General features: G+C 36.1%; 1 pseudogene; it reads left to right on the top strand.

Annotated features, from left to right (window-relative positions):
- Window positions 1-5,809: 5,809 nt before the first annotated feature.
- On the top strand, window positions 5,810-5,907 carry LOC129034376 (U6 spliceosomal RNA; annotated as a pseudogene).
- The last annotated feature ends 6,815 nt before the right edge of the window (window positions 5,908-12,722 follow it).

Genomic DNA, 12,722 nt, shown 5'->3' with positions numbered 1-12,722 from the left:
TCAAGTTGTTTTTATTCATTGGCCCGAATTAGCATGAATGTAATATAGGAATGGAAAGAATTCTCCTTAGCAGGTAGAGGCAAGCAGAAAAGAAGGGACAAGCATGTACACATTAAATTTTTTTGTTTCCATCGCATGTAAATGCTTACTTTCAAACAATTTACTGTCATTATGTTTTATTTTGTTCTGAAGCCCCAAGCTCTTTAAAAGACAATTCGAATTCTTATGATGTCTCAGGATCATTCTTTTTTAGGATCCCTTGGGCTCTTGAATCAGTGGGAAACTGAATAAAACTCTCCACAGTTACATGAAACCACGGAGATCTCAAGAGTTGTCTAAGGTTGGACGTGCCAAATTCTTCGATACTTCCCCGGCCCCTTAGAAGAAATGCTGGGACACAGTGCAATGCCAGGTGCTCAGGAATCTGTGGGCCCCTGCATTGCCACTCAGAAGGCAAGCATGAAATTCTGTCTGCTTCGAGAACACATAAGCTGACATATCCAGATTATCTCTTTTTCTCACACAAACTTTGTTTTTGTACTGTTTTGCTTTTAATGGGTAAGGAGAAGTTTGATTTCATGATTAATCCAAATTTGTAAAATTTGTTAAGTGTTAGAATACTACCAAGAAAGGGCAACCCTATAAAAATATAGATTACACTTCTTTTTTTCTAAAATGTTCAATAAATTTTAGGTTATTGGTAATTGAACATCAAGCTAACCATAGATTTTCGTATCATTTACTAGTTTCAATTATGTGAAGTTTAATAATATGAAAATGACAATGTGTTTTTAAAAAATTCAAGATATCCTTTGGTACATAATGGGACTTTAATAAATATTCATAAATGAATCATTCTTCAAGAGACTACATTATTGGAAGAGGTTGCAGCTAATATTCCCTTTACTGGAAAACTAAAATACTGCATTTTTGAAAAACAAAGATTTGCTTACAAATTTACTCTTTAGAAAAAGCCCAATTTCAGGTAGTTTATTTGAGTAATGTTCTCTATGATAATAGTTGCACACATTTTAATAACTGCTATAAATGTATTAGGGAGTACTACACAGGATAGTGAGTTCAGAGGAATGGGGATTGTAACTACAGTAGAACATATGCTTTCTGTTCAGCCGTCAACCTGTCTAGCACTGCTTCAATTACGTGATGTGCAACTCTTCGTTTTACCTACTTAACTGTTTATTCAGCTAAGTAAAGAGACATCAACCTAAGTAGCAGAAAGTGGCTTCAGATTTTACCCAAGTGCTAGATTGCTTTAAAGACATTACTGAAGTCTAACTACATAGTGGATAACACTTACATGAAATAAATTAAAATCATTCCGAATGAATGAATTCCTATTGAAAGCATACTATATACCACTTAGGAGAAATGCCGAAAACTTGAACTGAGATGAGAGACAATTTGAAATAAAGTTCCTTAATTCTAGATAGCTGTTTTGTGTATGCATATGTTTAACAGCATTATAAAATATCACTTCTAAGTCACCATTATATTTGCAGACAGCATATTCTTCGGCCACAAACTTATTATTCATATGTATCAAGTCACTTAGCACTGCTGGCAAGTGTTGCCAGCCTGAAATATAAAACAGAGAGGATAATAAAACTTTAACAAGCAGCAATAAAACTAATGAAATATAATCTCAAATATACTACTCTAATTCATCCCAAGAGGAAACACAATCACCCAATCCTAAGGATGAGGAAATGGAGCCAGCTCCATAAAAACACATATTCATCATAGTAACAAGGATCATTTTAGAATTAGAACTAAAAGAAAATTCAAGCTGGTTATAGTAGTGTAATTATCATGACCAAATAGATGAGAATGACAGGATGAAGCAACAGTTCACATATGCTTATTTTGGCTCCATATTTAAAGCTATTGAAATGAAAATATTGATATTATTTTTAATGGGGATAATCTTTCATGCTGAGGATAGAGAAATTTCAAGATAGTCAGACTAAGCAGCATTTAAGAAGTGAGGTATGACTTCCAAGACCAATATGTAAGTGGGTCACAAGTTTATTTACATACAGCTTGCATGTGCCTATAATAACCATGCAATCTATTCCCAAATAACTTCAGATTGATGTTTATTACTGTATCCCTTGAGGTTGTAATTTGATAATTGTGCATTTCCTCCCGTATTTCCTATAATTCTCATCTGTCTTTGAGACACTAGAATTCCAATTTAAGAAAAAGGGAGCAGAGAGGAGAGAGAAAAGGAAATGAAAGGATGAATGAGGCAGAGAAAGGAGATAAGAGGAAGGGTAAAATTTTCTATGAGTCCTTTCTCTGTAGCTTTTACTTTTTGCACACACAAGTGATTTAAGGGAACAATCTAAACAACAGAGAACAGACTAATCCAAATATAAAATTAGAATAGACAAGATTTCCTTATTTTAATAGACAACCTCTGTGATTCTGCATACGGTATAGTTTATGCATACAAGTAAGTTAGTAAAGGGAAACAGATCGATAGTCCATTCTCAGAAGCATCCACAGGACAACTAGGAGTTCTATGCTTAGTTTTCAACTGCCAGAAGATTTTTTTTTAACTACAGGAATTTGTATCAATAACTGATTTTCCCAAACAGGCTCAGGAAACACATAATGTCAAGTAGGGTCAAACAATGAAGACAGGATATGCAACTCGGCTTGGGTATGTTTAAGATAAGCAAAAGTAATGTAGAAGAGCAAGATGGTGTACTTAGATTATATAGACATTTGGAATTTCCATTATTCAAAGGGCAACCTCAAAAAACTGGTAGAAATATTTTCCCCATAGAATGAATTCTTGGACAGTAAGAATACCTGTCACAGGCAGAACTAACTGAAGCATTTTTGAAAACTTGAACAAGCTGCTTGAAAACACAACAATAAAAAGAAATAAGGTGTCATGAAAAATGTACAAATAATAAGAATGAATGTTTTCTGTCCTACATTTCATGAGTACAATATAGATTACAAGATTTAACTCTTTTACAAATAATCAAATATATCTTATTTACTTTCTGTTGCCTCATTTCTCTTTTAAAATATGCATACTTCTATCTATTGATTTTATTTCACTTTGGTTGATAGGAGTACAACCACTGACCCGAAAACTGACCCCTTCTAAAAGATAACTCCCATGATTTTCCACTTATCTTGAAATTTTAATATCTAGGTTACATTTTTCATCATTAAAATGGTTATTTAGTTTATTAGTAACCTCTGAAGGATGTCTTGAGCATTAATAGTAGAGTGGAAAAACACTATAGAAATTATTATTTTTGCAAGAGCTATAGAAGTTAGTGAGGCGGTAATGCTACTTTATGCCTACTGATTATAATATATGCCTGGCCATTCTTTCAATTAAAATAAAACCAAAGCAATGTCTTTAACATATCTCTGCTTTCACTGAATAGTAACAATTCTATCAGTCTGTGGTGAAAGGGAAAATCTGAATATTAAGGGCATAAATTTACAATATTTGCAATACGAAAGATGTTCCGTGGAATAGGGACACATTTGTGGGGTTTATTTATTTATTTATTTTGCGAGATGGAGTCTTGCTCTGTCACCCAGGCTGGAGTGCAGTGGCAGGATCTCAGCTCACTGCAACCTCCGCCGCAGGCTCCCAAGTAGCTCGGATTACAAGCACCCGCCACCATACTCCGCGCTAATTTTTGTATTTTAAGTAGAGACGGGGTTTCACCATGTTGGCCAGGATGATTTCGAACTCCTGGCCTCGTGATCCGCCCGCTTCGGCCTCCCAAAGTGCTGGGATTACAGGCATGAGCCAACGGGCCCGGCCACATTCGTGTTTTAAGAGGATACTTTGGGTCATTGCACAGTCTGAAGAGTCATTTTAGTTTGCTTTCATTTATAAGACATTCATGTACTGCCATCGTGTGGTCAATCCAGCACACATCAGCTTATTTGAATGGTATGAAAAGTCAAAGGGAAAAAAAAAAAAAGACTGCTATTTGTTTTGGTTCATGCTGATAGCCTTCATCTTGCCAAAAAGAGCTTAGCAAAAGAGTTAGCTGGAATATACCATACATGTAAACCCAAGCACTTTTATTTACCAGAGGACCCAGGCAGTGTGTGTTTGAAGTCAGAACCAAGTCAATCTAGCTGATAAAACCACAGGGAGCAAATAATATTTCTTATTTCCTGTTTAATATTCTGGATATTTCATATAGAAGATCTATCAAAAGTCCAAAGTTGTGTTATTTATATAACTTTTTCCAAAATCACAAGTTACAGTTAAAATGATATTTTATAACTGTAGTGCCTTTTTAATGCAACTAAAAAAACTGTGTGCATAAATGGACAAATAAAAGTGCAGATACAGGGGAAGTCAAAGCGATTTAAATTGGAAATGTTAAACACACAGCACAAGATCATACTTTTGTCATTTAGATAATTTCATCTGTTTTCAACAGTACAAAATCAAATGAGGTCCAACTCCCTTCTACTTAATTTTTGGTATCATCTCGAATACTGAGGGTGGGTGTAATCATTCAAATCGTAATCATGATGAAATTATTTAATGGAATCATATCTTATAAATTAAAATCTTTCTTCCAGTCAGAACATGAAAATCAAAAGCTCAATTTGGTAAAAGAGTGATTCTGGATTTAAATACAAAAGTTCTTATATTGTAAAGCCCTTAAATTGTTTTCTAGAAATAAAACCTTTCCAACATTTAAATATAGCAAAAACTACAGGGAAGCATAATTCTATTAATGACTTTTTTCACCTTAGAAAGTATCAGATGAGCTGATGAATTTTCTGCCTTCAACTGATAGTTTTAGAGAGAGAAATATCATTTCAACTCTCATATCTTTATGTATTGTTTCAAGAAATGCCAAATGCCTTTCAAAATATTATCTCAGAATGTAAGATTTAAATACACCAACAAATTTTAAGAGACAAAATCCTAATTTACTTTCCTTCCTTCCCTTTTTTATTGAACACTCACCACAAATTTCTTATTAGATGACACATAAAAAAGTTATCAACAAATATAAAATCAGCCTAAACATAACTATCAGTCTAAATTTTGGTCTTAAACTATCACTAATTTTATAACTTTCTTCCATTTAATACAGTGACTTCCTGCATGTTCATGAGTTTATAATGGTCATATAAAATAACTTTTCTCTCATGACCTTTAGTAGGAAAGAAAGATATTTGTATATGAGAGAAAAAGAAATGAACTAATAAGTAAATATTTTAATGAAGAAAGAAAATAGAGATGAAGATTATCCAATCTAAAGATTAGATATGCACTGTTTTTTTGGTTATGAGTTTCCATTATGGAAAACAAAACAAACTCAGTAAATAGACATATTAAAACAGGTAGAAGCCTAGCCAAATTTTGACACTCTTAAAAGACTTAATAATGAAAAGAGATAGGTCCACGATTAAGACCAGTCTACACATTATTTAATTGCCTGCCAATCCCAGAAAAATTGACTTTAGTCACCATTATTAGATGTGGTTCAACACGAGTGTCTTGGAAGCTGCTTATGATAGGGCTACAAATGAAAGTGTCCTAAATTTTTAACCCTCATGAAGAGATAATGGACAACCAGAAGACCTAGCTACGGGCAACATCGAGGAAGGAGCACTGGTCAGCTTCATAAATACAAGTCTGTTTTCCAGGGAGAAGGAAGAATGGAAGCAATCTTAGTCAATATGCTTTTCACTGCAAGTACAGAAACTCATTTGAGATAGTTTATGCAAAATAAGGGTATGTATTCTGTAGATATAAGTGTATAGTGCTACTCAAAGAATGATTTAGTGTTCACCTTGGCAAAATTAGAATGATACAGAGATTAGCGTGGCCCCTGTGCAAGGATGACACGTTCTAAAAATTTATTAATATTAAAAAAAGATCTAAAGATCATGATGGAATTTGGTATAGAAATTGAGATGAAGCATTTAGAAAGTTGTGAGCAATTTGAGAAAGCATTTTTTTGCCTGCTGATTCCTTAATAAAAAGGCACGGTCGCTGTGTGATTCCTATGGCGACTGTAACACTTTACCACAAACTTCGCGGCATAAAAAAAATTTATTCTGCCACAGTTCCGGATGTCACTCCAGCCATCCTCTTTGAAGAAGGGCCTTGAGCTAGTGAAGCATCTCTGCCAGCATAAGCAGAGAAGAGGAAATGCTTGGAATTTGCAACCACCATGCCTCCCAAGATGGTCACAAGCTAATGACTCATTGGGAGTATGAAAGCCCAGTTCCCTTGCCTTAAGTCAGGACAAACAGTGCCTTGTAACTTACATTCCAAAATTCCCTGCCGAATCAGACTGGCATCACCCCTGCTTGAAGTGGTACCCTGGCTTCTTAGCTCCCTCCCCTCCTTCCCTCATCCCCTTGCTAATTTAACCCGGGACACTTCTTTAATAAATGACTTGCATATGAATCCCTAATCTAATATCTCTTTATTTTGAAGAAATTGACCTAACACAAAGAGTATCTTTCTTTTTTTTTTTTTTTTTTATTTTTTTGAGGCGGATTCTCACTCTCTCGCCCAGGCTGGAGTGCAGTGGCGCGATCTGGGCTCACTGCAAGCTCTGCCTCCTGGGTTCACCCCATTCTCCTGCCTCAGCCTCCCGAGTAGCTGGGACTACAGGTGCCTGGCACCACGCCCAGCTAATTTTTTGTATTTTTAGTACAGACGAGGTTTCACCATGTTAGCCAGGATGATCTCAATTTCCTGACCTCGTGATCCGCCCGCCTTGGCCTCCCAAAGTGCTGGGATTACAGGCGTGAGCCACCGCTCCCGGCCAAGAGTATCTTTCGGATGCCTTGTTTAACGTTTCCTTAGATTGGGGAACCCAACCTAAGACAAAGACTATGTCATACAAACTAAGAGCAATATGAGTAGCCAATCCCCCTTGAAGAACTGGAACCAAATCATCTCTCTGTCCCTCCAGGCCACTGGAGCCTCATGGCTGCTCTGTTTCTTCCTTCACGTCTTTTATTTTTGTCTCTGCACACACATCTCTGCTTTATGGCGCTTAACCATAGCTTTCAATCTAACTCTTCGGTTTCAATTCATGATTTCCTTTCATTTAATATAGTAACTTTTTAAAACCTTTTTAAGAATTTGAAAATAAAGTTTTATGTAAAAGAAATGCATTTCAATCAACTTTAATAGAAAAGAAAGATTACTACATAACTCTAAAGATTACAAAACTCTTTATAGTGATAAGCCAGATTATTTCTCGTCCCATTTGTGTGGAATAAAAGTAAATATGGTTGACTCATTTTATTGATAGAAAGTGTAATGATACTGACACAAATTAGTAGAATTATACAGTATACAAATGACTGCCAAGTCCCACCACTTTCGGAAGTTTCCTTCTCCTTTAAAAGAAAAGGTGCATGGTTTGGCTCAAGGTATGGCACTTGGTATTGTACATAGCCACCCAAGTTCAGGCTACAGGGAATATCTGCAAAGAGAGCCTTATTATTGGACCTTGGAGAAAAAAGTGAGAAAAACCCTAGCTGACACAGAGGCATTTCCTGAGCCAAGAGTGTATTTGTCTTTGAGAATAGAAAGAGTTTAAACTGAATGTGACATTTTAAAAAATGATTAACAATTACACCATTTATTGAGGAGTACAATTTTAACTTGGCCATTGGGAGTTTTACTGATTAAAATAATTTAAGATAATGTTTTTACTATTATGATTAAATATAATATCATTACTATTTAAAAGGTAACTTTTTTACTGAATACCTATTATATATCAAGCCCTGTATTTAAATCTCTACATGCCATAGCTCATTTACATGTCACATTGATACTTTGATGTGGATATTATTTCTATTTTAAATATTCCAAAGCTGAAACTTAAAGAATAATAGCTCACTCACAGCTAATCATCTGGAAGGGAAACCTAGATCTTTGTCACCAGAGCCCAGGTCATTTCCATACTGCTATACCATCTTAATCTGTCGTCTGTGTTAGCTCTTTCTCTCAGTGTGCCAATGAACAATTCTGTTTCTAACCAGTGCTCATTCTACTGCGTCAGCTGCTTCAGCTTTACTTCTTTCTCTCTGAGAAGTTCCTCCCCATCAAGCCCATGGTGCTAATGAAAGGGATTCATGAAGAGTGAAAGACATATCACATGTACACATTGTCCCGTGTCATGCCCTGTCTAGTTTCTCAGAATGTGCACACATGTTCTCTGCAGGAAGTTATGAACCTTCACCTGGATCCATGTGATAAATTTCAAACAAGCTTAAGCGTTCTTGCCTCTACAATTAATTAAATGCAATTAGGCAACACACAGCAGGATATACCAAATGACCTGTCACTCCATTGTGATTATTTTATTTAAAAATAATCCTACCTGGTTATAACTTAAGCCACAGATATAAAGTGGAGAAGAGTTCTTAATTGTCCTTGACAAAAAACAGAAATTAAAATGACTGTCTCATTGAAGCTTTGAATCAGAGATTACTACTTAAGAATAAACAGTAGAAAAATTACTACCTTATGGAAAATCACAAAAAATACACATTTTCAACTGTTAAGATGAATTAAGACGTCATATAGATTAGTGAAAATAATATAAAATTTAATTATGATCCATATCACAAAGTTATTATTTCTACTTTAATTGGTGAATTTGGACCACGTACACAAATTCCCAAACACCATGCATCTGTCACTGACTTCACGTTCATGATTGTGTTCCCTAATTAAAATCTATTTCAGTTCAGTATGCTGGAATTCGATGTTTTTGTTCTTTTTATTATTATTATTATTATTATTATTATAATATTTTAAGTTCCAGGGTACATGTGCACAACGTGTGGGTTTGTTACATGGGTATACATGTGCCATGTTGGTTTGCTGCACTCATTAACTCATCATTTGCATTAGGTATTTCTCCTAATACTATCCCTCCCCCAGCTCCCCACCCCACGACAGTCCCTGGTGTGTGATGTTCCCCACCCTGTCCAAGTGTTCTCATTGTTCAATTCCCGCCTATGAGTGAGAACATGCGGTGTTTGGTTTTCTGTCCTTCTGATAGTTTGCTGAGAATGATGGTTTCCAGCTTCATCCATGTCCCTACAAAGGACATGGACTCATCATTTTTTATGGCTTCATAGTATTCTATGGTGTATATATGCCACATTTTCTTAATCCAGTCTATCACTGATGGACATTTGGGTTGGTTCCAAGTCTTTGCTATTGTGAATAGTGCCACAATAAACATACGTGTGCATGTGTCTTTATAGTAGCATGATTTATAATCTTTGGGTATGTACCCAGTAATGGGATCACTGAGTCAAATGGTATTTCTGGTTCTAGATCCTAGAGGAATCGTCACATTGTCTTCCACAATGGTTGAACTAATTTACACTCCCACCAACAGTGTAAAAGCATTCCTATTTCTCCACATTCTCTCCAGCATCTGTTGTTTCCTGACTTTTTAATGATCACCATTTTAACTGGTGTGAGATGGTATCTCATTGTGGTTTTGATTTGCATTTCTCTGATGGCCAGTGATGATGAGTATTTTATCAAGTGTCTGCTGGCTGCATAAATGTCTTTTTTTTCAGAAGTGTCTGTTCATATCCTCTGCCCACTTTTTGATGGGGTTGTTTGTTTTTTTCTTGTAAATTTGTTGGAAGTTCTTTGTAGACTCTGGATATTAGCCCTTTGTCAGATGGGTAGATTGCAAAAATTTTCTCCCATTCTGTAGGTTACCTGTTCACTCTGATGGTAGTTTCATTTGCTGTGCAGAAGCTCTTGAGTTTAATTAGATCCCATTTGTCAATTTTGGCTTTTGTTGTCATTGCTTTCGGTGTTTTAGACATGAAGTCCTTGCCCATGCCTATGGCCTGAATGGTATTGCCTAGGTTTTCTTCTAGGGTGTTTACGGTTTTAGGTCTAACATTTAAGTCTTTAATCAATCTTGAATTAATTTTCATGTAAGGTGTAAGGAAGGGATCCAGTTTCAGCTTTCTACATATGGCTACCCAGTTTACCCAGCACCATTTATTAAATAGGGACTCCTTTGCCCATTTCTTGTTTTCATCAGGTTTGTCAAAGATCAGATGGTTGTAGATGTGTGGTGTTATTTCTGAGGCCTCTGTTCTGTTCCATTGGTCTATATCTCTGTTTTGGTACCAGTACCATGCTGTTTTGGTTACTGTAGCCTGATAGTATAGTTTGAAGTCAGGTAACATGATGCTTCCAGCTTTGTTCTTTTTGCTTAGGATTGTCTTGGCAATGTGGGCTCCTTTTTGGTTCGATATGAACTTAAGTAGTTTTTTCTAACTCTGTGAAGAAATTCATTGGTACCTTGATGGGGATGGCATTGAATCTATAAATTACCTTGGGCAGTATGACCATTTTCACGACATTGATTCTTCCTATCCAAGAACATGGAATGTTCTTCCATTTGTTTGTGTCCTATTTTATTTCGTTGAGCGGAGGTTTGTAGTTCTCCTTGAAGAGGTCCTTCACATCCCTTGTAAGTTGGATTCCTAGGTATTTTATTCTCTTTGAAGCAATTGTGAATGGAAGTTCACTCATGATTTGGCTCTCTGTTTGTCTGTTATTGGCGTATAGAAATGCTTGTGATTTTTGCACATTGGTTTTGTATCCTGAGATTTTGCTGAAGTTGCTTATCAGCTTAAGGAGATTTTGGGCTAAGATGATGGGCTTTTCTAAATACACAATCATGTCATCTGCAAACAGGGACAATTTGACTTCCTCTTTTCCTAATTGAATACCCTTTATTTCTTTATCTCGCCTGATTGCCCTGGCTGGAACTTCCAACACTATGTTGAATAGGAGTGGTGGCAGAAGGCATCCTTGTCTTGTGCCGGTTTTCAAAGGGAATGCTTCTAGTTTTTGCCCATTCAGTATGATATTGGCTGTGGGTTTGTCATAATTGGCTGCTATTATTTTGAGATACACTCCATCAATACCTAGCTCATTGAGAGTTTTTAGCATGAAGGGCTGTTGAATTTTGCTGAAGGCCTTTTCTACGTCTATTGAGATAAACATGTTGTTTTTGTCATTGGTTCTGTTTATGTGATGGATTACGTTTATTGATTTGCATACATTGAACCAACCTTGAATCCCAGGGATGAAGCCCACTTGATCATGGTGGATAAGTTTTTTGATGTGCTGCTGGATTCTGTTTGCCAGTATTTTATTGAGGATTTTCACATCGATGTTCATCAGGGATGCTGGTCTAAAATACTCTTTTTTTGTTGTGTCTCTGCCAGGCTTTGGTATCAGGATGATGCCGGCCTCATAAAATGAGTTAGGAAGGATTCCCTCTTTTTCTACTGAATGGTACCAGCTCCTCTTTGTACCTATGGTAGAATTTGGCTCTGAATCCATCTGGTTCTGGACATTTTGGTTGCTAGGCTAATAATTATTGCTTCAATTTCAGAGCTTATTATTGGTCTATTCAGAGATTCAACTTCTTCCTGATTTAGTCTTGGGGGGGTGTACATGTCAAGGAATTTATCCATTTCTTCTAGATTTTCTAGTTTATTTGCATAGAGGTGTTTATAGTATTCTCTGATGGTAGTTTGTATTTCTGTGGGATCAGTAGTGATATCCCCTATATCATTTTTTATTGCATCTATTTGATTCTTCTCTCTTTTCTTCTTTTTTAGTCTTGCTGGCGGTCTATCAATTTTGTTGATCTTTTCAAAAAACAAGCTCCTGAATTCACTGCTTTTTTGAAGGGTGTTTTGTGTCCCCATATCCTTCAGTTCTGCTCTGATCTTGGTTATTTCTTGCCTTCTGCTAGCTTTTGAATGTGTTTGCTCTTGCTTCTCCAGTTCTTTTTATTGTGATGTTAGGTTGTCAATTTTTTATCTTTCCTGCTTTCTCTTGTGGGCATTTAGTGCTATAAATTTCCCTCTATACACTGCTTTAAATGTGTCCCAGAGATTCTGGTATGTTGTGTCTTTGTTCTCATTGGCTTCAAAGAACATCTTTATTTCTGCCTTCATTTTGTTATTTACCCAGTAGTCATTCGGGAGCAGGTTGTTCAGTTTCCATGTAGCTGTGTAGTTTTGAGTGAATTTCTTAATCCTGAGTTCTAATTTGATTGCACTGTGATCTGAGAGATAGTTTGTTGTGATTTCTGTTCTTTTACCTTTGCTGAGGAATGCTTTACTTCCAACTATGTGGTAAATTTTGGAATAAGTGCAATGTGGTGCTGAGAAGAATTTATACTCTGTTGATTTGGAGTGGAGAGTTCCATAGATGTCTATTAGGTCCACTTGGTGCAGAGCTGAGTACAAGTCCTGGATATCCTTATTAACCTTCTGCCTCATTGATCTGTGCAATACTGACAGTGGGGTGTTAAAGTCTCCCATTATTATTGTGTGGGAGTCTAAGTCTCTTTGTAGGTCCTTAAGGACTTGCTTTATGAATCTGAGTGCTCCTGTATTGGGTGCATATATATTTAGGATAGTTAGCTCTTGTTTTTGAACTGATCCCACTACAATTACTTAATGGTCATCTTGGTCTCTTTTGATCTTTGTTGGTTTAAAGTCTGTTTTATCAGAGACTAGGTTTGCAACTCCTGCTTTTTTTTTTTTTTTTTTTTTTGGCTTTCCGTTTGCTTGGTGGATCTTTTTCCATCCCTTTATTTTTAGCCTATGTGTGTCTTTGCACATGAGATGGGTCTCCTGAATAC

This window comes from Pongo pygmaeus, chromosome 2 (genome assembly GCF_028885625.2).
Source record: "Pongo pygmaeus isolate AG05252 chromosome 2, NHGRI_mPonPyg2-v2.0_pri, whole genome shotgun sequence".
Lineage (NCBI taxonomy): Eukaryota > Metazoa > Chordata > Mammalia > Primates > Hominidae > Pongo > Pongo pygmaeus.
This window is presented reverse-complemented; position numbering and strand designations above follow the sequence as displayed.